Below are 23541 nucleotides of genomic sequence, written 5' to 3'. Positions count from 1 at the left end.
AGGTCTTTAGCGACTAAATTTTTTGGTCGCAAAATTAGTAGCCGAAAAGTAGTCGGGGAAACTAATTGGCGACTAAAATTATTTTAGCAGCCAAATGTATTCATTTGCTGACTAAATATTTAGTCGCCAAAAGGTTGGACATTAAATTAAGTTAGAACCTTTTCGGCGACTAAACTTTTAGTCGCCTAAAGTCCTACCTTTTTTAGCTACTAAAATTTTAGTTGGCAAAGAGTTCTTTTTTGGCTACTAAAAATTTAGTCGCTGAAAGTCCCCATTTTTGGCTACTAAATGTTTAGTCGGCAAAGAGTTCCTCTTTTGGCTACTAAATATTTGGTCACCTAAAGTTCTACATTTTTTACTACTAAAATTTTAGTCGGCAAAAGTGTGTTTATAATTTAGTTTTTTGTTTTTAACTACAAAATATTTTAGTCGCCAAATGTTTGATTGTCTTTTGGCTACTAAAGTTTTAGTCACCAAATGTCCTTTTTTTTTTTTTTTTTTTTTTTGGCTACTATACTTTTAGTCACTAAATGTCTTTTTTTTTTTGCTATAAAACTTTTAGTTGCCAAATGTCTTTTTTTTTTTGTTACAAAACTTTTAGTCACCAAATGTCTTTTCCCAATTTCTTTTTAGCTACTAATTGTTTAATCACCAAAAACATGATATTATGTTTTATCGCGAAATTATAATTTCTCTACAACCTGTCTATATACAATGCAACCTGTAATATGTATAAAAACAAAATGATACATACTATCAATCATTCCACAATCTGCATCCATATACCAAAAATAAATAACATTAAATATCAAAGTCCATACAAATCAACTATTGTCCAAACTAAAATAATAATTCCATACAAAATATATCATACAAAAATCAAAACTCTCAGTATACAAAAAAATACATTTACTACCAAGCGAAATTACCATTTGGTATGGTACAAATTACCATCGTAATCTGTACCACAACAAAAGGTGACATGTGTACCACGATAAAAATTTTCTATGGACCATAACAAAGCGTTCTATATGTACGCCGACAAATGGTATATATGTACCACAACAGAAGGTGATCTATGTACCACGACAGTCATTAACTATTGATTGCCAAAAGTTTTCTGTATCAGTAATAATGAACTACACAAAAGCTGAGGATGACAAAAGTATTATATTAGTTCTACACAAAAGTGAATTTTTCTCCATACACCAATATGCATTATCCACAAGTCCATGCAACAAAGCCATCTACAAAGAAAAACAAAAAACGAAACATTAGAATTTGTTACAAAATATCAATTCAGTCAGCCAGATGAAACATGTTCTAACATGCATTTAAAGTAGAACAATCGAGAAATATCTTATTGGAAATAAAAGAAAGTATATATATATACGTATCATGCAATATTTATTCCAACTAACTGCAGAAACAATGTAATATGTAATTTCTTCATCCTATAAATATATAAAGGCAATTATTAGAATATGTAAATGTTATTTTAATAAGGGTATTGTTTTTTTAACTAGGTGTTGCAAGTTTTTCGACTAAGTGTAAGGTGTATTCGGGGGCTGTTTTGAATTTTCGCCCCCGAAACGTCCTTTTTCGACTAAGTTTAGGGTGTATTCGGCTCTAACTCCCAACCTACAGGTCTGAATTACGTTCCGTCAGTTCTCACAAGTCCTATTTGTCATGGGGGAACTATCCGTGTGAGCCACACGGTGGTTCGGGGGCTGTTATGAATTTTCGCCCCCGGAAAGTCCTTTTTCGACTAAGTTTAGGGCGTATTCGGCTCTAACTCCCAACCTACAGGTTCAGATTACGTTCCTTCAGTTGTCTCAAGTCCTATTTGTCATGGGGGAACTTTCCATGTGAGCCACACGGTGGTTCGGGGGTTGTTTTGAGTTTTCGCCCCCAAAACGCCCTTTTTCGACTAAGGTCAGGGCGTATTCGGCTCTAACTCCCAACCTACGGGTCCGAATTACATTCCGTCAGTTCTCACAAGTCCTATTTGTCATGGAGAAGCTATTCGTGTGAGCCACACGGTCATTCGGGGGCTGTTTTGAATTTTCGCCCCCGAGACGCCCTTTTTCGACTAAGTTTAAGGCGTATTCGACTCTAACTCCCAACCTACGGGTCTGAATTACGTTCCATCAGTTCTCACACGTCCTATTTGTCATGGTGAAGCTATCCTTGCTAGCCACACGGTCGTTTAGGGGCTGTTTTGAATTTTCACCCCCGAAACGCCCTTTTTGGACTAAGTTCAGGACGTATTCGGCTCTAACTCCCAACCTACGGGTCCGAATTACGTTCCGTCAGTTCTCACAAGTCCTATTTGTCATGGTGAAGCTATCCGTGTGAGCCACACGGTCGTTCGGGGGCTGTTTTGAATTTTTGCCCCCAAGACGCCATTTTTCGACTAAGTTTAAGGCGTATTCGGCTCTAACTCTCAACCAACGGGTCCGAATTACGTTCCGTTAGTTCTCACAATTCCTATTTGTCATGGAGAAGCTATCCGTGTGAGCCACATGGTTGTTCGGGGGCTGTTTTGAATTTTTGCCCCCGAGACGCCCTTTTTCGACTAAGTTTAGGGCGTATTCGGCTCTAACTCCCAACCTACGGGTCTGAATTATGTTCTGTCAGTTCTCAAAAGTCCTATTTGTCATGGGCGAACTGTCCGTGTAAGTCACATGGTGGTTCGAGAGCTGTTATGCATTTTCGCCCCCGAAAAGTCTTTTTTCGACTAAGTTTAGAGCGTATTCGGCTCTAACTCTCAGCTTATGGGTTCGGATTACGTTCCGTCAGTTGCCATAAGTCCTATTTGTCATGGGGGAACTGCCCGTGTGATCCACACTGTGGATCGGGGGCTGTTTTGAGTTTTTGCCCTCGAAACATTCTTTTTCGACTAAGTTTATGGCGTATTTGGCTCTAACTCCCAACCAACATATGCTAATTACATTCCGTCTATTGTCATAGATCATATTCATCACAGGGAAGGTGGCCGTGACATCCGTACGGTGGTTCAGGGGCTGATTCGCATTTTCGCGCCCTTAACGCCCTTTTTCGGTTAAGTTTAATGAATTTTCAGCTCTAACTCCTAAACTACGTGTGCTAATTACATTCTGTCTGTTGTCACGGGTCCTATTTGTGACGGGGAAGGTGGCCGTGACATCCGTACAATAGTTTGGGGGCTATTTCGCATTTTCGCCCCCTTAACGCCCTTTTTCGGTTAAGTTTAATGTGTTTTCGGCTCTAACTCCCAACCTACACATGCTAATTACATTCTGTCTGTTGTCACAGGTCCTATTCATCACACGGAAGGTGGCCGTGGCATCCGTACGGTGGTTCGGGGGCTGATTTGCATTTTTGCCCCCTTAACGCCCTTTTTTCTGTTAAGTTTAATGCATTTTTGGCTCTAACTCACAAACTACGTGTGCTAATTACATTCCGTCTATTATCATAGGTCCTATTTGTGACGGGGAAGGTGGTCGTGACATCCGTATGGTGGTTTGGGGGTTGATTCACATTTTCGCCGCCTTAACGCCCTTTTTCGGTTAAGTTTAATGCATTTTCGGCTCCAACTCCCAACCTACATGTGCTAATTACATTTTATCTATTGTCACAAGTCCTGTTTGTGATGGGGAAGGTGGCCGCGACATCCATACGGTGGTTCGGGGGCTGTTTCGCATTTTCGCCCCCTTAACGCCCTTTTTTCAGTTAAGCTTAAGGCGGTTTTGGCTCTAACTCCCAGCCTACGAGTCCGAATTACATCCCGTCTATTGTCACATGTTCTATTTGTCATGGGAAAGCTGTTCATGACAGCCACATGGTGGTTCGGGGGCTGTTTTGAATTTTCACCACGAGAACAGCCTTTTTCGACTAAGTTTAAAGCGTTTTCGGCTCTAACTCCCAACCTACAGGTCCAAATTACATTCCGTCAGTTGTGACAGGTCCTATTTGTCATCGCGAAGTTGGCCGTGACATCCATACGGTGGTTCGGGGGCTGTTTCGCAATTTCGTCCTCCTTAACGCCCTTTTTCGGTTAAGTTGTGTTTGGGAAGTTGGTTGATTTTTTTTTTAAGTTGATTTGATGGTTGTCAGAGAAAAAGTAAAATTATTATAATTTGGATGTAGCATTTTGTCTTATTAACTATTTCTGTCTGTTTTTGTCATTATTAACTATTTTAATCTTTAACCTACTTTCCATTGAGAAGTTGAACACAAAAATTATACTTTTCTCTTCTTTCCCTCTATTTTTTTGTATCCATGTAATGAACGGGGAGCGCCAATATCCCATAAAACAAAATAGATTCCGAAAATAAAATCAAACTGAGTTTCTTTTTGTGGGTGAGCGGTGTGGTTAGAGGTAGTCCGGGAAGATGGCGGGCACTTCAATGGCTTGGGATCACCGGAGGTGGAGAGGAGGAGGTCAAGGCAAGCTTGGAGAGGGAGAGGTTGGCAGTGATAGACCTTTGAACACTAATGTAAAGTATAAGAGAGTGTTTTAGCATAAGACTTAGTTGTATTGTTGTTGTTGCATATACGATACGTTATATAAGCCGCAGGAGTATTGGAGCCCAAGCAAACTGTTGGACAGGTGGCTCGTTCTCCTCAACTCTGCCAGAAGTGATATAAGCCCTTCTGCCGTCTGTGGCTTGCCGGCAGGCGGATAGCAACGTTTCGTGGCAGGCAGAAAGTAACGTTTCGTATATGCATCGGATGACATGAACGTAAGGTCATTGTTGCCTCTTCTCCAAGCCTGGTCGAGATAGAGTTGTCTTAGCAAGAAGACAACTATCTCGACGATCCCATGACCTCAGCCGCCAGTCCAGTATCCTCTGATGATCCCGAGCAGTAGTGCCTGGGTCCTGCTCCCAACCCAGGCATCCAAGTAGATAAATGGGCCAGGGCCCACCTTAGTGTTTAAGAGAGCCAAGGGCTCGCTTCCAAGTGACCAAGTAGAAGAATGGGCCGCGGGCTTAACTCAATGTTTAAGAGAGGGGCTCGCTTCTGAGCGATCAAGTAAGAGAATGGGCCGCAGGCCTATCTCAATGTTTAGGAGAACCATTGTTTATCAATCCAAGTACAAGTGAGCCGGGGCTGATTGTATTGTTGTTTGGCCTTGGAGCTAGGTGTGAAGGACCATGGGCCCTGCGGGACCATGGTGCTGCCTGTTGCAGGGCTCTTCATATCTAGATATATTTGGGCTTGTATATATGCTCTCGCTTAGGCTAAGCATATAGTTTTGGTTGCCTTGGCACATGACACCCGTAGGGCTCGCCATGTAGTAAACATGCGACATGCCCGACGTGGTGCCTTATTGGTCTGCCACGTGGGTGGGGCTTTGGTAATGTGGGCTTGCCACGTATTGAGCTTGATACAAGTACCCACAATAATGCCCCCTGTACAGATACTCTTATAGCTGATGAGAGTATTTGTGCATGACTATGTTAAAAAGTTTTGGAAAATATTAACTCATGCAGACAAGTATTCAGATAGAGATGTCTAAAATTAAGCTTTTGATATAATAGGGGCATTTGGATTGCTCATGGAGAGTTTACATTTTAAATTTCATCCGGTGCGAGCCGGCCGGATAAAGATGTGGGCTTGTTCGGCGATGGCTTGATTCCGGGGAATTTCTACTACTTCACAGGAGATTTCGGCTTCATTCCATAGGCACCAGAATCCGCCTCTCACCCTTTCCATACCGCTAGGAGGGGGGGCAATGGTCTTGGTGTTAGGAAAGCCCATGATTTGGCTCATGAACTGGGCCTCGCTTCCTTCTTTTTTTGTGTTTGTGATGATGACGAGGTGGAAGCGTCTGCTAGAGTGTAGGTGCATGTAGTGTTGGAGGAAGTTGGGGCGAGCAACACCCTCAGTGTTGAAGAAGAGGATGTTAAGTGAAATGTTGAGCGGGATGTTTGGCTGGGCACTACGGGAAACGCTCTCCTCTCCTATGTTGAGATCTGCAAGGCTCTCTATGTCCCATCCAAGTCCCAAATCTTCATTTGGGTTTACCAATGGCGCTGACATGATAGAGATGTGGTGGTCTAGATCTCTTTCTGTCGGTCTTTGTGAGAGGATGTTGATACGGATCCTCTCGAAATGTGGGACTAACACCTGATTTGCCTGGCAGGTGGATCCCTGGAGAGTGAGGTTGATTTCTTGGTTTAGCAAAAACCAAGTATGGGACAGTGGTATTGTGTAAAGTTCTGAAATGGTTAGTGCCTTGTACCATCCTCTTATTTTACCCCGGAATTCTTCCGGCACCTCTACTACTGTATGAGCAGATATTGGGTGTTGGATCCAAGGGGATTCGAATAGTTGATCTTGGAATTGCCATGGAGGCATGGAGAGCATCTTTCGAAAAAACTCACACAGAGGGCGGCGGTGAGTAGGAGTGGAGCTCCAAACTTTAGAGCTGGAGCATGAAGCTCTATAGCTTGGACCTCTTGGGTTTGGAGCCTTGTTCACCGGCCGCCAAACGGTGTTATCTCGGTGCCCCTGGCCGCCGGAAGCCATTTAGAGAGGATGGGTTGAAAGGAGAGTGTTAGTAATTGGATATGAATTTTGTCCTGCATTTGTGCTCTCTTATAAAGACGGGGAAGAGGGGGTGAATTCATTGACTTTTTGCAGCTTTTTGTTGGGAAGAGCGATCTATGGAGAAGACAACTCATCAATTGGACTTATAGGTTTAGAGCAGACTACTGATAGTAGCTGATTTGGAGCTGCTTGGTAGTGTGCGATTGCTTGAGCGATTTGTTTGAAGAGTCTAAGGTTGTTGCAGTTTGCTTTTAATATTTGTAACAGGCAAAGAGAATTTTTGATTGGTTTAAAGATTTTCCTTGGGAAGGTACGACCTTAGTACGTATATAAATATATATATATATATATTTTTTATTTATTTTAAACCTCTCGCCCTGCTTGAACGTTGCATTATTGCCACGTAAAAAGATTGTGTATATTTTGGGTATAGCTTGAACTTGTTGGAACCATTCCCAAAAGTGAGCTTGTCGTTTTAGAAAAATAAGGACTTTATATATACAGATATATATAGATATATATACATTTTTATTTTTATTTTTTTTTATGTTTTTATTTTTTATTATTTTTTTTGAATCAGGATCTCTGTTTGTTCCTTTTACCCATTGTACAAAAGGGTGTGTGATGGATTTGGTTACCCGTAGCTGGGTTTCTTATACCATTAAGGGAGGGGCTAGGCAAGTTTGTGTTTGGGTAGACTTTTCTGTTCTCTTTCTAAAATACCTAGAATTCAACTTAGTGGGAAAGACTAGAGAAGCCAGAATACAGTTGGGAGAGGAAGGTTGACAGCTACGAAGGAGGGAAAGGGTTGCCGCCGGCGAGCTCCAAAGTGAGACCCGACAGCGTCTGTGTGGTACGAAGGCATCACGGCTTTTCTCCCACCGTTGTTACGGGATTGAATGGTGAGGGGCTAGATTTTTGTGTAGTTGGTTGCAGGTTGGGGAACCAAACTTCGAAGTCGCGAAAGGGTAAAGGGACGAGTCGGGCAGGGAGATAGAGGAGGGAAGAAAAGTGCTGGGTCGTGGATAGGCTGCGAAGCAATTGGTTGGGCTATCGAAAGTTGAGTTCTAATGCTGCTAGGGCTGGATTCTATTTGGGACTTGGTTAGAAGAACCTGTGTGTGAGCCATCGGCAGAAAAGGGGCTGGGTTCGATCTTGTGTGATTCGGTAAAGTTGGGTTTCTAAGGGAAATTGCTATGGGTGAATCCTGAGCAACGAACCAGGAAGGGGAAGAAGAAGATCCGCGAGCACTCGCGTAGCTCATCGCGATTGGCGCTGCTGCGGGCTTGAAAGGTATGTGTATTTCTCAGTGGAATTTGATGTATGGTTTCATATATAGATTCATATATATAGATATATATATATATATATATAGTGTTGTTTTGTGGAAAAATATGAGGCTTTTTGAAAAACAGAGGTGAGCCATGAAATAAAAATATTGTTTTGTTATTTATTTATTTATTTATTTTTATTTATTTTTTTTTGTATTTTTAGTTATTTATTATTTATTTATTTATTTATTTAGCAAGAGGCAGATAAAAAAAAAAGTTGTGTTTTGGAGAATTGGAGAGGTCTATAATAAAATGTTAATTAGGTAAAAAGAGAAAATGTTGGAAAGTAATTAATAAGGAATAAAGGAGAAGTGTATGCTGAATAAAAAAGAACTGTTAGAATAAATATCGGAGAGCTATTTGGCAAAATTTTAGTATTGCATTGCGAGTTATGGAGTTGTATTGTTTTTATGATTTATAGGTTGTAAACAGAAAAGCTGAACCGAGGGAAGCTCTAAAAGAATTTGGAGAAATATAAAAATAAGGTAAATAAATGAAATAATGAAGGGGCGATTTAATTTAATTTAATTTTTTTAAAGTGATGAGGTAATAGGGGACTGTAAATAAAAGGGAGCTATAAAGATGAAGCCCATGAAATAAATTCGGGAAGTATAAGAAAATGAGGCGAGGGAGGAAAAAAAAAAAAAAAAAAAAAGGTAATTAAATTTTTTTTTTTTTTTTTTTTTTTTTTTTTTTTTTTTTTTTTTAAATTTCGTGATAGAAAGATGAAGTGAGGGGGGATTTGGTGATGCGAGGGAAAGGGGCTATCCCAAAATATGGGTTTTGTTATGCGAAGGAGAGGCTTATCTCAAAATATGATATTTTTTATTTTTTATTTTTTTTTGGATGGAAAAGTTATGCGAGGGGAAGGGGCTAACCAACATATGGGTTTGGCTATGCGAGGGAGAGAGGCTATCTCAAAATATGATTTTTTTTTTTTTTTTTTTTTTTTTGGATGGAAAAGTTAGGCGAGAGGAAGGGGCTAACCAACATGTGGGTTTGGTTATGCGAGGGAGAGAGGCTATCTCAAAATATGATTTTTTTTTTTTTTTTTTGATGGAAAAGTTATGCGAGGGGAAGGGGCTAACCAACATATGGGTTTGGCTATGCGAGGGGGAGAGGCTATCTCAAAATATGATTTTTTTTTTTTTTTGGGATGGAAAAGTTATGCGAGGGGAAGGGGCTAACCAACGTATGGGTTTGGTTATGCGAGGGAGAGACGCTATCTCAAAAGTTTTTTTTTTTTTTTTGGGATGGAAAAGTTATGCGAGGGGAAGGGGCTAACCAACATATGGGTTTGGTTATGCGAGGGAGAGAGGCTATCACAAAAGTTGTTTTTTTTTTTTTTGGGATGGAAAAGTTAGGCGAGGGGGAGGGGCTAACCAACATATGGGTTTGGTTATGCGAGGGAGAGAGGCTATCTCAAAATATGATTTTTTTTTTTTTTTGATGGAGAAGTTATGCGAGGGGAAGGGGCTAACCAACATGTGGGTTTGGTTATGCGAGGGAGAGAGGCTATCTCAAAATATGAATTTTTTTTTTTTTTTTTTTTTGATGGACAAGTTATGCGAGGGGAAGGGGCTAAACAACATATGGGTTTGGTTATGCGAGGGAGAGAGGCTATCTCAAAAGTTTTTTTTTTTTTTTTTTTTTGGGATGGAAGAGTTAGGCGAGGGGGAGGGGCTAACCAACATATGGGTTTGGTTATGCGAGGGAGAGAGGCTATCTCAAAATATGATTTTTTTTTTTTTTTGATGGAGAAGTTATGCGAGGGGAAGGGGCTAACCAACATGTGGGTTTGGTTATGCGAGGGAGAGAGCCTATCTCAAAATATGAATTTTTTTTTTTTTTTTTGATGGAAAAGTTATGCGAGGGGAAGGGGCTAAACAACATATGGGTTTTGTTATGCGAGGGAGAGAGGCTATCTCAAAATGGGAGTTTCATTATGCGAGGGAAAGGAGTGTTGCAAAATATGAGTTTTGTGATGCGAGGGGAGGGGATTATTTTCAAAATATGAGTTTTGTGTTTAACTCAATTTTTTTTTTTTTTTTTTTTTTAAAACTTCGGTGGAAATAGTTAGAAAATTTGCGAGGGATAGAAACGTATGTGGAAAGCGAGGGAAAGGGGAATTGGAGCAAAGGCATACTTCGAGCGAGGGATAGAGGCCTAGCGAGGGATAGAGGCCTAACTCAATATATATATATATATATATATATATATTTTTTTTTTAAACTTCGGTGGAAATAGTTAGAAAATTTGCGAGGAATAGAAACGTATGTGGAAAGCGAGGAAAAGGGGAATTGGAGCAAAGGCGTACTTCGAGCGAGGGATAGAGGCCTAGCGAGGGGAAGAGGCCTAACTCAAAATAGTGTTTTTTTTTTTTTTTTTACTTTGGTGGAAATAGTTAGAAAATTTGCGAGGAATAGAAACATATGTGGAAAGCGAGGGAAAGGGGAATTGGAGCAAAGGCGTACTTCGAGCGAGGGATAGAGGCCTAGCGAGGGGAAGAGGCCTAACTCAAAATAGTTTTTTTTTTTTTTTTTTTTTTTGTAATTGAAAATCTTCGACTACTTAATGGAGCTGACTTTCGAATTAAAACGTCATCTTTTATTATTTGTGATTATAGTTAGAATAAGTGTGAAAAAGGATGATATTCATTGAAGAAGCCCAAACTGGCACAATACATCTTGGTGTAGTACGTTATATAGTAATGGGTAATTTCTAAGGATAGTAAGCCTTCAACCATTTCGCATTGATGGGGCTTAAGAGGGTTTGAGAATCAGGCTCAGAAATTCTGTAATAGCCATTTTCATTGACTTCCCTTACTACAAAAGGACCCTGCCATTTGGGTGTGAACTTGTGAGTTGATGTTCCCCTCATGACGTGGGGTGCAGCCCGTAACACTAAATCACCTTCTTGGAACTGTCTTGGACGTACCAGAGTATCATAAGCTTTAGCTATACGACTCTGGTAAACTCTAAGATTAGTCTGGGCCTTGTCCCTTCTTTCATCAAGGACTTCCAGCTCTGACGTCCTGGAGTACGGGCTAGTTCCGCTTCGGAGGGCCATGCGAGCTGATGGTATGGCAATTTCCACTGGAAGGATGGCTTCCGTGCCATATACCAACGAAAATGGGGTCATTTGAGTTGGTCTTCTTTTAGATGTTCTGTATGCCCAGAGTGCCATTGGAAGCACATGTGCCCAATCCCTTTGATAATCCTTGAGAGTCCTTGAAAGGATTCTAAGGAGTGTTTTGTTGGTTGCTTCAGCTTGTCCATTGCCCTGGGGGTAGTAAGGCGTTGATTTATGGTGTGTGATGTCGTAGGAGACTAAGAGTTTCCCCACTTGGCGGTTGACAAAAGGGGTCCCGTTATCCGACAGGATTACTCTAGGAATGCCAAAACGACATATAATGAATTCTCGAATGAAATTGGAGACAGCGGCTCCTGTTGCCTTCTTCAGGGGGATGGCTTCTACCCACTTAGTGTAAGTCTCCGTGGCCGCTACAATCCATATGTGTCCCTTTGACGGTGGAGAGATGGGGCCAATAAGATCCATAGCCCATGTGTGGAAAGGCCATGGTGAGCTCGAACTATGCAAATCGGTGGCTGGTGCATGAATAAGGTTACCATGGAGTTGACAGGGTTTGCAGCGTTTGGCATATATTTTGGCGTCTGCTTCCATGGTAGGCCAATAATAACCTATATGCAAGAGATGTTGGAATAGCTTGGCTCCGCCTTGGTGCTCCGGCCCATGAGCAAGTTCTAAAACTTTATGGATTTCTGCTCCCGATAAGCAACGTAAAGGCTTCTCGTCAAATCCATGCCTGAAAAGTTGCCCTTCTTGCAAAAAGAATTTCGAGGCTCGCTTCTTGATTATTGCAGCTGCAGAGCGATCTGGCGGCAATGATGCTTCTTTGAGGTAATCTATATACACCTGACGCCAGTCGGAGGTGATTTCTGCGAAATTGCATTCAGCTTTTGGAGGGAATTCCTAGCATTTGGTGCATTTTCCCTGAAGGTCGTTTGCTTCTTTGGCCATAGTAGGCCAATAATATCCCTGTCGTTGTAGCCTCCTATAGAGGCTCACGTCTCCTGTTCCGCAAGAACGATCGTGAACCCCTTCTAGCTTAGACTTGGCTTCGGCAAGGTCGATGCATCGTGCTAGCAGACCCCCAGGCCCTCTGTAGTAGAGGACTCCTTGGTAAATTGTGAAGTGTTTGATTTCGCACAAAGGTAATTTACCTGAGGAGGCGCGGAGCTCATCGATGATTGGGGCTCTCCAGTCGGCGGGTTCTTTTTCAGGAAAAATGGTTGTTACCGAGCACGGCATGGAGCGCTTCAGTACTTCTATCTTAGTTGACTCTTCCGCAAATTCTACTTTAGAAGCCAAGGTAGCGAGGGCGTCTGGGTGTCGATTGTTGGAGCGAGGAGCGTGTTCTATCCTTACCCTGTCGAATTTGTCTGTCAACCTTTGGACAATGGTTCTGTACGAAGCTAAAGGCGGCTCTTTGATAGCATAGTCTCTATTGGTCTGCTTGACCACCAAATTAGAGTCGCCTTTGATACATAAAAGACTTACTCCTAGGTCGAGTGCTGCCATAAGTCCTAATATCAAGGCTTCGTATTCTGCTTCGTTGTTAGAGCATTTAAAATCTAGTTTATATGACAAATTGACTTCGGTTTGATTTGGGGAAACAAGGACTATTCCAGCTCCTCCCCCTTTAGAGGTGGACGATCCATCGAAACTCAAACTCCATTCTCCTTCGGTGTTTACTTCAGCTGCTTGGAACTCATCACCTGGCAATTCGTCCGAAGGCGGTTCATGTTCTCCACTAGGGAAGTGAGCTAAGAGGTCAGCAAGCGCTTGACTCTTGATGGCCTTGGGAGCTTTGCAAGTGATGTCGTATTCTGCTAATGATAGGAGCCAGCGAGCTGGCCTGCCGGAAAGCGCTGGTCTAGTGAGGAGAAAGCGGATAGGATCACTCCTGGTCATGAGATGGATGGGGTAAGAAAGAAGGTAATGGCGGAGCTTTTTGGCTGCGAACACTAGGGCGAGGCAATGTCGTTCAATGGGGGAATATCGGACCTCAGCCCCTTGGATGACTCTGCTTATGTAGTACACGGGCCGTTCAAGTCCGTCAATTTCCTGGGCGAGCAGAGCGCCGACTGATTTCGGCGTGGAAGTGATGTAGAGGAGTAAGGGCCTCGCCGGCTGAGGAGGAGTCATGGAGAGAGGGGATGTTAAGGCTGATTTCACTCCCTCGAATGCTTGTTGGTGTTCCTCATTCCAAATGAACCTGACATCCTTCTTCAGTAATGAATTGAAGGGTTGTGTTATTTCGGCCATAGCTGGGATAAACCGTCTCAAGTAGGATGCCCGACCAAGGAAGGTTCTCAACTCGTCTAGACTGGTTGGCCGTGGCATATTTTTGATGGCGGCGACCTTTGCTGGGTCGGGGTCTATCCCATGGCGATGAACGATACAGCCAAGGAACTTGCCGGCGGTGACTCCGAATGCGCACTTAAGCGGATTCATTCTGAGTCTGTATTTCTTACAACGTTCAAAAACTCTTTGGAGGTCTTTGAGGTGACTAGTCTCCTCTTTGGATTTCACCACCAAATCATCAATGTAACATTCCAAGGACTTGTGCAACATATCATGGAAAATGGCTGTCATAGCTCTCTGGTATGTTGCTCCCCCATTTTTCAGCCCAAAAGGCATTACAGTATAGAAAAAGTTGCCTATAGGAGTGCGAAATGCTGTCTTTGGGGCATCCTCTGGAGCCATCTTGATCTGGTTGTCGCCGCTGAAGCCATCCATGAATGAGAACATATGATGACCCGCCGCTGAATCAATCAAGGTGTCTATGTTTGGGAGTGGGAACTCATCTTTGGGGCAAGATTTGTTTAGATCTCTGAAATCGACACACACTCGAATTTGACCGTTCTTTTTGATAACTGGGACGATACTAGAAAGCCAAGTGGGATGTTGGATGGGTTTGATGAACCCTGCTCCAAGCAGCTTCACCACTTCGTCCTTGATGTTGAGCTCCACCTCGGGCTTATAAAATCTTACTCCTTGCTTGACTGGGCGAGCCAGGGGGATGACGTTCAGACGGTGCATGGTAACATCTTTGTCTAATCCTGGCATTTCTTCATATGTCCATGCGAAAACGTCCGAATATTTTTTAATCAACTCGATGAGGGGCCCCCTCTGTTCTGCTGGGAGATCTTTGCAAATGAAGATGGGACGCCTGGGTTCTCCTTCAGAGGCTATGTTGATTTCTTCCAGTTCTTGTTTTTGGGGCCTAGGACCATCCTGTAAACACTCTGGAGCAGGTCGGACTTCTTGCAATCCATCTTGCTTGGCGGGGACTTGGTTAGGAGATGAAATGGCTGCCTTGAGGGGTTTAACTTTTGAGCCTTCGGCTCCATCCAAATGAGTTACCGCAGGACAATAGGATTTGTCAGAGTGTTTATCCGTTGCTGGGAAAGCCACAACTTTTTTTCTCTTTCTGCTCTTCTTGTCTCTACTTTTTTTCTTCTTTTCCATTGGCGAGCGTTAGGCCAGCGCAGACAAGGTGTAGCAACAGTGATCTTCTCCACTTAGTTCACGATGGACAATTGCTACGTCGTCTAGCTGGGGGTCGGCATTGGTAACATTTGCCAACCCCTCGCACCGTCATAAACGGTATATCACTCTACCATCTTTTGTTTGAATCCTGGTGACTCTAGGGAGCTTTCTTGAGGGCTCTGATTTGGTGAACGTCTTTCTACGAGGTGGTGATGAACCTTCTTCAGAGAAGTCATCCCAGTCAGGTACAGGAGTTCCTCGAAGTGGCAGGGGAGGTTCGTCTTCGTCGACATGATTGTAAAATACTACATTTGCCATGTGAGCTTCATCTACTCGAAAAGGCTTTTGAGAGCCAGCTACGGCTACTACTTCATTGTTGTAGATTACTTTGACACATTGATGGTAGGTGGACGGAATCGCAGCATATCTATGAAGCCAAGTTCTCCCTAGGAGAGCCTGATAGGTCGTCTCTGCTTCTATAACATGAAACTTAGTAGTAGAGCGAATCGGTCCCACTACTAAGTCTAATTGGACATGACCCATGGTTTTAATTTTTTGGTTTCCAAAACCGGTGATGGAGATGGGTTGTCTGACTAAGTGCTTTTGTGGGATCCCGGTCGTCTGGAAAGTAGAATAAGGCATCACATTGAGTGAAGCTCCTCCATCCATGAATCCTCTTTGAAACTCCATCCCATTGATGAATACTGGGACGTATAGGGGACGGTTATGTGGAAATGGTACTTGTTTGTCGGCCTCGGTAAAGGTTATTGCCAAGGAGTTATCCCGAAATACTTTTCTCACTGATCCACTTACGCTCATGCACGTTTCACCATTCTGCTCTGCAAGTCTTAAAAATGCCTTGGTGGCTTCAAAGCGTGTTGCTTCAGACAGGCCGAATTGGTCAAAGAACCATTTAAACTTTGTCGATTTCTTAAGTGCTATCACACGTCTAGTCTCAAAATCCGGACAAGTGGGAGCTGGGAGTTCAGAGAGCTCGCACACCATTGGCTCTTCCATCTCGTCATAATGCGAAAGCATCATGACCGTCTTGCCATTATCCTTATGGCGCGGGAGAGGATCTTTCAAGACATCTTCTGTTTGGCGAGGTAACTCCAAAGCGTCTTCAGACATCATCTTTCGAACTAAGGATCTGAGTGCCCAGCATTCCGTAGTAGGATGTTTAACAGAATGATGGTATATGCAATAGTCTGCCCGCGCTTGATCCTTTTTGTTAACAGGTTGCCTTGGCTCGGGAAGGTGAACTTTTCCATCTTCCACCCAGGCATTGAGGAGTGCCTGTGCCTCATTCACTGAGATAGGTAATGGTGGGGGAATTTGATCGAACTTTCTCTTTTTTGCCTGCGGGTCTTCTCTTCCCCAAGAGGAGCCCTTGGCTGCATACACAGCGTGGTTGCGTCGGTTAGGCCTCCATGAGGAAGGTTGAGGTGCTGTTGGTCGCCATGAGTGGGGTTGCGGTGCTGTCATTCGTGCCCCTGATCTTACTGTTTCACTTATGTTTCGGGCCGCAGCACATAAAGCGGAAAAGTCAGAGAAGTGGTGGTTGACCAGCTGGAGTTTATAAGTCATGATCATTCCTTCAATGCACAATGATACCAGTTGGTGTTCTTCCATTGGGTCTTGAATGTCTACTGCTTTTTCCCTAAAACGGCGGATGTAAACGAGGATGTCCTCCCCAAGTCGTTGTGTTTCCCTCATAAGATGAAGGGTGGTTAACCTCTCTTCAACATAGAAGAACTTGATGTAAAACTTTTTTACCAAGTCTTCCCATGAAGAAATAGAGCCAGCAGCGAGGTTAGCATACCACGAGAATGCTCGATCTGTGAGAGATTTGGAGAATTCTCTCATGCGGAGGTTTCGGTCTTCTCGGTGAGCTCCAAGGGCATCAAGGAAGCGTGAAACATGCTCTCTGGCGTTCCCTTTTCGTCCGTCGAAGCGAACAAACTTGGGTACTGTATATCCCGCCGGATATGGAAGACTTGCGATGTGAATAGGGTAAGGAGGACGGAGATCCAATTCTGGGGAGGCAGGGATGTGACCTTTGTTTGTCTGAAGTAGGCTATGTATGTGCTCTTTTACGACCTCCAATGTTAATGGCTGGGAAGGGTTCTGATTTGCCAGAAGAGCCGGAGAGCCAGTTGAAGCCACTGCGATGGGAACTCCACTAATGGACCCAACTTGTGGTGGGGGTGTCTGGCTGGGAGCTAATGGAGGGAGCGGGGGGGCTGTTTGTCCTCCCACTTGGGTTCGCGAGTCGTTTTGCGTAGTGAGGTTGGCTTCTGAGCCATTTTGGGGTAATGACAGAACGCCATTTTGAGATGATGTAAGAGGGTTAGATGATGATGGGAGCGTAGGTGCCCTTTGTAAGGCCAGCAGGGCGTCCATTAAGAGTTGTTGGTTCTGTTGAAGGGAGGTGACGCTCTCAGTCAATGTACGTAGCTGATTTGTTATAACCAGTTGGGAGGATTGTTCTTCTAGAGAGCCACCGGAGTTATGTTCCGAGGTTTCCGCCAGGATCTCCCTACCGCCACCTTGGGACGTCGCTACTCCAGTTCCAGTGTTCTTTTTGGGTGCCATGCGAAGCGAGCACCACTCTTCCCCAGCAGAGTATAATGTGGGTGAGCGGTGTGGTTAGAGGTAGTCCGGGAAGATGGCGGGCACTTCAATGGCTTGGGATCACCGGAGGTGGAGAGGAGGAGGTCAAGGCAAGCTTGGAGAGGGAGAGGTTGGCAGTGATAGACCTTTGAACACTAATGTAAAGTATGAGAGAGTGTTTTAGCATAAGACTTAGTTGTATTGTTGTTGTTGCATATACGATACGTTATATAGGCCGCAGGAGTATTGGAGCCCAAGCAAACTGTTGGACAGGTGGCTCGTTCTCCTCAACTCTGCCAGAAGTGATATAAGCCCTTCTGCCGTCTGTGGCTTGCCGGCAGGCGGATAGCAACGTTTCGTGGCAGGCAGAAAGTAGCGTTTCGTATATGCATCGGATGACATGAACGTAAGGTCATTGTTGCCTCTTCTCCAAGCCTGGTCGAGATAGAGTTGTCTTAGCAAGAAGACAACTATCTCGACGATCCCATGACCTCAGCCGCCAGTCCAGTATCCTCTGATGATCCCGAGCAGTAGTGCCTGGGTCCTGCTCCCAACCCAGGCATCCAAGTAGATAAATGGGCCAGGGCCCACCTTAGTGTTTAAGAGAGCCAAGGGCTCGCTTCCAAGTGACCAAGTAGAAGAATGGGCCGCGGGCTTAACTCAATGTTTAAGAGAGGGGCTCGCTTCTGAGCGATCAAGTAAGAGAATGGGCCGCAGGCCTATCTCAATGTTTAGGAGAGCCATTGTTTATCAATCCAAGTACAAGTGAGCCGGGGCTGATTGTATTGTTGTTTGGCCTTGGAGCTAGGTGTGAAGGACCATGGGCCCTGCGGGACCATGGTGCTGCCTGTTGCAGGGCTCTTCATATCTAGATATATTTGGGCTTGTATATATGCTCTCGCTTAGGCTAAGCATATAGTTTTGGTTGCCTTGGCACATGACGCCCGTAGGGCTCGCCATGTATACATGCCCGACGTGGTGCCTTATTGGTCTGCCACGTGGGTGGGGTTTTGGTAATGTGGGCTTGCCACGTATTGAGCTTGATACAAGTACCCACACTTTTCAAATGTGTAACTATTTAAAGTTTCATTATTCAACAGTGAGTGAGAATTTACCTTTTATTATGCTCAACATGAGTTGGGTTGATCTAAATATTGAAGATCCTGGCAAAACTTTATAAGCATTGATCTTTCTAAGAAAATTGTCTATGAAATAGAATGGGATGACTGCTTGCATTCTCCGTTTCAATGTGCTCAAGACCAGAAGCTCCTTTTTCTCTATGGTTCTTTCTAGCTTCAAACACAAATTTAGACTCACCCACCTGTCACATTCCTCATTATGATTGGAACAGTTGGATCTACATATGCCTATTAAAGTTCAACTAGAAAAAAAGAAAAGAAAAAAAGAAGCTGCTATGGATTCAAAAGGTTCCCCACACTTAATTGCATTATAATTTCAATAATCTAAGTATGGCTATATGTCATTTGAAATTAAATTTTTGCACCATATAATGTTACTTTTAGCAATCTGTCACCTTCTATTTCAAGCCTATTCGTGCCCTTTCCCCATTCAGCTTACTATCTTCCACTTTCTCAAACCTAACCCCAAAAGTTGTGCATAACCTCCATAGGTTATTAGTAGAATTTTAAAGGTTTGTAGAGATGTCAAACAATACAATACCTCAGTTGCATATAGTATGTTTACAACCTAGATACATGCAGCTATCGCAAATTGACCTTATAGTGGAACCATTGGCATCATCCCACAAGAAACCCAAGTAAATTGGGAAAAAAGGTTGTACCTAGTGATGGTTCTATAAATTCAGGTGCTGAAAAGAGCAGAATGTGTAAACCAACCCCCTGCCATTATTTGCACAACAAAGCCATTCAGAGAGATACAAAAATGTAATTGAAGAAGACAGAATCAAAGCACTCTGTGCATTAGACTAGCAATACTTGGTCCTTTTGAACATGTGTCAGAAAATTCATTTGCATCATAAACCAACCAACCAACCAACCAATCACTTAATTCATCTGCGGTATCCTTCAGGTTCGCTGTTTTGAAATTTAGTAACTATTGCTTAATCAAATCCACTCATTTCCTTTGAAATAAAACATCTATAAAAATACCTAATTATTAGATAGGCACAACTAAAGTCATAATCAAATGTAGAAAAAATGCTTCCAGCCATAAAAAATAATACATGGAATAGAACAAAACCTGCCACATGCAACAACAATGTCATCAAACCCTGCTTCACTATTCCCACTATGGAGTTGCTGCTCTATCTCTTTAATTGCTTCGATATAGCCCCTGAACAGAACCAAATCTTTTATAAATACAATGAGACAGATCAATATAAGAAAAACAGGATGCAAGAGATCAAAAGCAAAGTGCTAACATCAACACACTGAATGTAAGCTTTTACCATAGATCATAGAAGTTGCAAAGGAAAATATGGAACAGGTTATGAAAACTTGAGTTTGAGAGTAGTAAAGATCAATTTAGTCAAGAAATATTTCACCTTCTATAAAAGAAAAATCCAATTACCAAAAATAAAGGGCAATCTTTTTATCAACCCACTACAGCCTTTGACTGAAAATAACATGAACCAAGTGCAAAGCAAAACCAAAACAATCTTCATGTTAAATTCCAAGAATGTATGTGTCATGTGTGTGTATGTGTATGTGTATGTGCATGTGCATGCGTATTTGCTTTGGTTTGCATGCATATCATTATTAATTTATGCATAGTACTATGATAGTTCCTTTATCTTTATGTGCATGATGAGATGAATGGCTTTGTATGATTTACTGTGAATATGTTTGCTTGGTTTAACATGTCAAGTTGTGAGCTTGTCACCGATTGGAAGTTGGTATGAGTGAGAAAATGACTTAGGATGGTGTTGGACTTGTGCAGTCAACCTTGAACCAAATTGGCCATTAAGGATTGTATTAGATGGGAACTGGATGGTTGGAACTGGAAAAACACTGACAATAAAAAGGCTGTCATTGAGTGTGCTTACCCACCTCCATTGTAGTTGCTGCATCATTCAATAACAATTTTGAATAAGAACAATGTAGTTGCTGCTTCATAGATGTTCTCTTTTAAAGCAAAATGCCTCAATTAAGCACTCCGGTGAGGAAGTCTAACTTGACCTGCTAATTTGTGTTCCATTTCATACCAATTAACACGATTATGAAGCTTATAGCCTACCCAAAGCACATTTTGAAATTCACCAAAATACGACTATAAGCTAAAATCCACACACATGCTCCAATCTAACATGATAGAAAATAATAATAATAATAATAATAATAATAATAATTCAGAACTGAAATCAAGCAAGTTCAGAGCAATGCTATATATGTATATATATATATATAGAGAGAGAGAGAGAGAGGTGAGAATTGGAAGGTGAAGCAAAATGTCATTCACATGGTCACACAACCTCTCATTGAAAGACTCATAAAAATGGTGCAATCTCTCCTCTTACATGCAAGAATGTGCTTTGGCATTTTAAGAGGAGTATACTTTTTAAAATTTGATTTCATTTGTAAGGTTATTATATTGTGGGGTGAATGCTCATATGAATCAAATTTTACTTTGATTTTTTGACAAGGAAAAATTGCATTTACCTTCTTAGAGAAGAGACAACATCTATAGGACTTCCTGACTCAATGCTTCGCTGCCAAGCCTTATCAAGCTCCATTGCGAGCTAAGCCTCTCCCCTCAAGACGTAAGGTACAGAATAAAGAAGTCTATGAAGATAAATATATATATATATATATAATAAAAATAAAAATAAAAACCTATAAAGCAACAAAATAATGAAATATTAACATACCCAACGGTCTCAATATCAGCAGGCACAAAATCTGCAATACCAGTGTAACAAGTGTAGCCTGAATATGTGGCTTCCGTGAATCCAAACAAATTTTTCCTCACCTGTTCAAGACGAATGAGTATCTATAACTTTCACACTATACATAAAATCTATATGACATTTTAAAGGAAAAACACAACATTTGCAATCTTCCGCTTTTTGATGAATTTCTCCAAAAAAATTGCTCATTGTGGAAATTAAACAAGCTAGTTTCTTGAAACTTCCAGGAGTATAAAATGCACCTAAACCCCAAAAAGGGGGAAATTTTAGTACACTAGGTACCTATGGCCAATAAGGTTAGACTTTTTTGGCATAAATCATCTCCAAAAAATTGTTAACATACATCACCGCCCCAATATCAGCATAATGTGTAATTTTATATTTGCAAACATTATGATGTTTCTTTCAAAAACAATTTTCAAAACAAGCTTTTATGTTTAGAAACACTTCCTAACAGTTGCAGGTGGCTTCATTGATATAAAAAAAAATAAAAAATAAAAAAGCTATAACTAGCATTTCAATCTTCAATTTTGCCAAGCAAGATTCAAATATAAAATCCACACAATTTCCAGCTAACCCTTAACATAACACCCGAGACAATCCCTAGGAGAATTAGCAGTGTCATTGACTCAAACAAATTCACATAAAAATGAATTACGCGCATTTAGTCATAATTAATCAGTGTTAAACAGAATTGATATGAACTAAGGTTGAGGGATAGCTTCAATATTACAGTACAATTACATGTTTACATATATATCAACCACTCAAGTTATGACCTTTACTGTTTGATAAATGGCAATTGAATTGGCATTTTGTTTCTTGGTTTATTGCCCTTAAATGGTGGCAGTAGAATTGAGCAAATTCAAACAAAAGTAACAAATTCAGCAACAGAAACAGAAAAAGAACTTGCAAACTTATTGAATTTTTCAATTGATCGCCTCAAGAGTAATTGAAAATTCATTGGAAAGAACTTCAATCAAGAGTATGAATTTTTGTCCAATAAGGTGTTAAAATTATAATTCTTTTCTATGAAATACAAATGTTAGATACGGAAAAAATATTTACAAAGAATAATAAAAGCCCCAAATGGCAAACAAAAATGTTGGATTAAAAAAAAAAACAGGCTAGGGTTTCTACAATTGAAAAAATTAAGGAGATCGGCAAAGAATGAGAAACAGAGACCGAGAGAAAATCAACACAATTAAGCAATTAGCATATTTAGTGCAAGTGTGAGAAATGGGGAAATAGAGGAAGGAAGAGAGAGAAAGAGAGAGGCCGAGATGGACAGAGAGGGAGAGAGAGCGAGATCGACAGAGAGGGAGAGAGACTGAGAGCGACTGAGAGGAAGAGAGCCCGAGAGCGACAGAGAGAGAAAAATACCTGTGATTATGTGGCCGTGGCGATTTGCAGGTGGCGGTGGTGGTGGCGATTTGCAGGTGGCGAGCGCCGGTGGTGACCGCTGGTTGTGAGTGGGGGTGAGGGTTGGTAGTGTTTGAGACAGAAGTGTATATCGTGTGTGTGTGAGAGAGACACAACAGAGTGTAAATATATCGGGCGCCAAAAGAAATTTGTTTCCCTCTAAAACAAATTCTGAAGCTGTGCTTTAGCGACAAAATAACTTTTTTGTTGCCAAATAATAATAAATAAGGACTAAATATTTTGCAGCCAAAGATTGAGTAATAGCGACTAATATATTTTTAGTCGCTGAAAGTCTTTTATAAATCCCTCCAAACTATTTGAAATGTCTCCCTCCAAAAAACTTTAATTCTTTGGCGACTAAAACTCTTTTTTGTCGCTGAAAATAAACTTTTGGCAACCAAAATTTTGGTCGCTAAAGGTAAAAAAATATTTTTTTATTTTTCATTCGGCAACTAAATGGTTTAGTAGCCAAAACTTAATATACAGCGATTAAAATTTTTTTTATCGCTGAAAATAAACTTTTGGCGACCAAAATTTTGGTTGCCAAAGGTAAAAAAATAATTTTTTATTTTCTATTCAGCGACAAAATGATTGTTGTAGCCAAAACTCAATATACTACAAATAAAAAAAAAATTGTCGCCAATTCTAGCATTTTTAGCGACTAAATTTTTTTTTAGTCGCCAAAAACCAATATACCCCGACTAAAAAAAATTAGTAGCTAAATAGTTTACTTTTGCCGACTAAAAAAATGTTTAGTCGCCAATTCCACAACTTTTGGCGACTAAATTTTGTTTAGTCGCCAATTTTGGTCGCCGAATGTGCATTTTGTTGTAGTGATTCATGTTCATCTAGAGTTATTATTATTATCATATTGGTAATTGCAATCACATAAAAGAAATTCTAGAAATCATAATAGTGATTGAATTAATGATAATTAAATAATTCAAATTAATGAGTACAGAATATTGTTGGTTAGTTTCGTATTCATAAGGTTTACTAATTTAGTAACTGCCAAAGTGGCTTAGATTTGTAAAACTTATGAATATAGAACTACATAAAAGAATTGTTAAAAAGGTAACATTACGGTCGATAATATTCTCAATTGCAGTTATAATTAGGAGATTGAGACTAGCACAAAGGAGAGTCACTTTCAAATAATTATGAACTGGGTAG

At 41.4% G+C, this 23541-nt stretch overlaps 1 long non-coding RNA gene across 14 annotated transcripts; it reads right to left on the bottom strand.

Moving 5' to 3' along the window:
• Positions 1-808: 808 nt before the first annotated feature.
• LOC114303702 (uncharacterized) lies at positions 809-22489 on the bottom strand. 14 transcript variants are annotated; one of them, XR_014348553.1, is made up of 7 exons: positions 22330-22489; positions 20908-21008; positions 20699-20821; positions 20090-20218; positions 19281-19373; positions 18862-18919; positions 809-1247 (listed from the first exon to the last, which is right to left on the bottom strand). It is a non-coding gene; the product is annotated as an uncharacterized LOC114303702 (long non-coding RNA). The 14 variants fall into 14 exon arrangements; XR_014348549.1 differs by having other exon boundaries at positions 20699-21008; XR_014348552.1 differs by lacking the exons at positions 18862-18919; positions 19281-19373 and adding an exon at positions 18176-18381 and having other exon boundaries at positions 20699-21008.
• Positions 22490-23541: the final 1052 nt, after the last annotated feature.

Source organism: Camellia sinensis, chromosome 13, assembly GCF_055761805.1.
Source record: "Camellia sinensis isolate YWXY chromosome 13, ASM5576180v1, whole genome shotgun sequence".
Lineage (NCBI taxonomy): Eukaryota > Viridiplantae > Streptophyta > Magnoliopsida > Ericales > Theaceae > Camellia > Camellia sinensis.
This window is presented reverse-complemented; position numbering and strand designations above follow the sequence as displayed.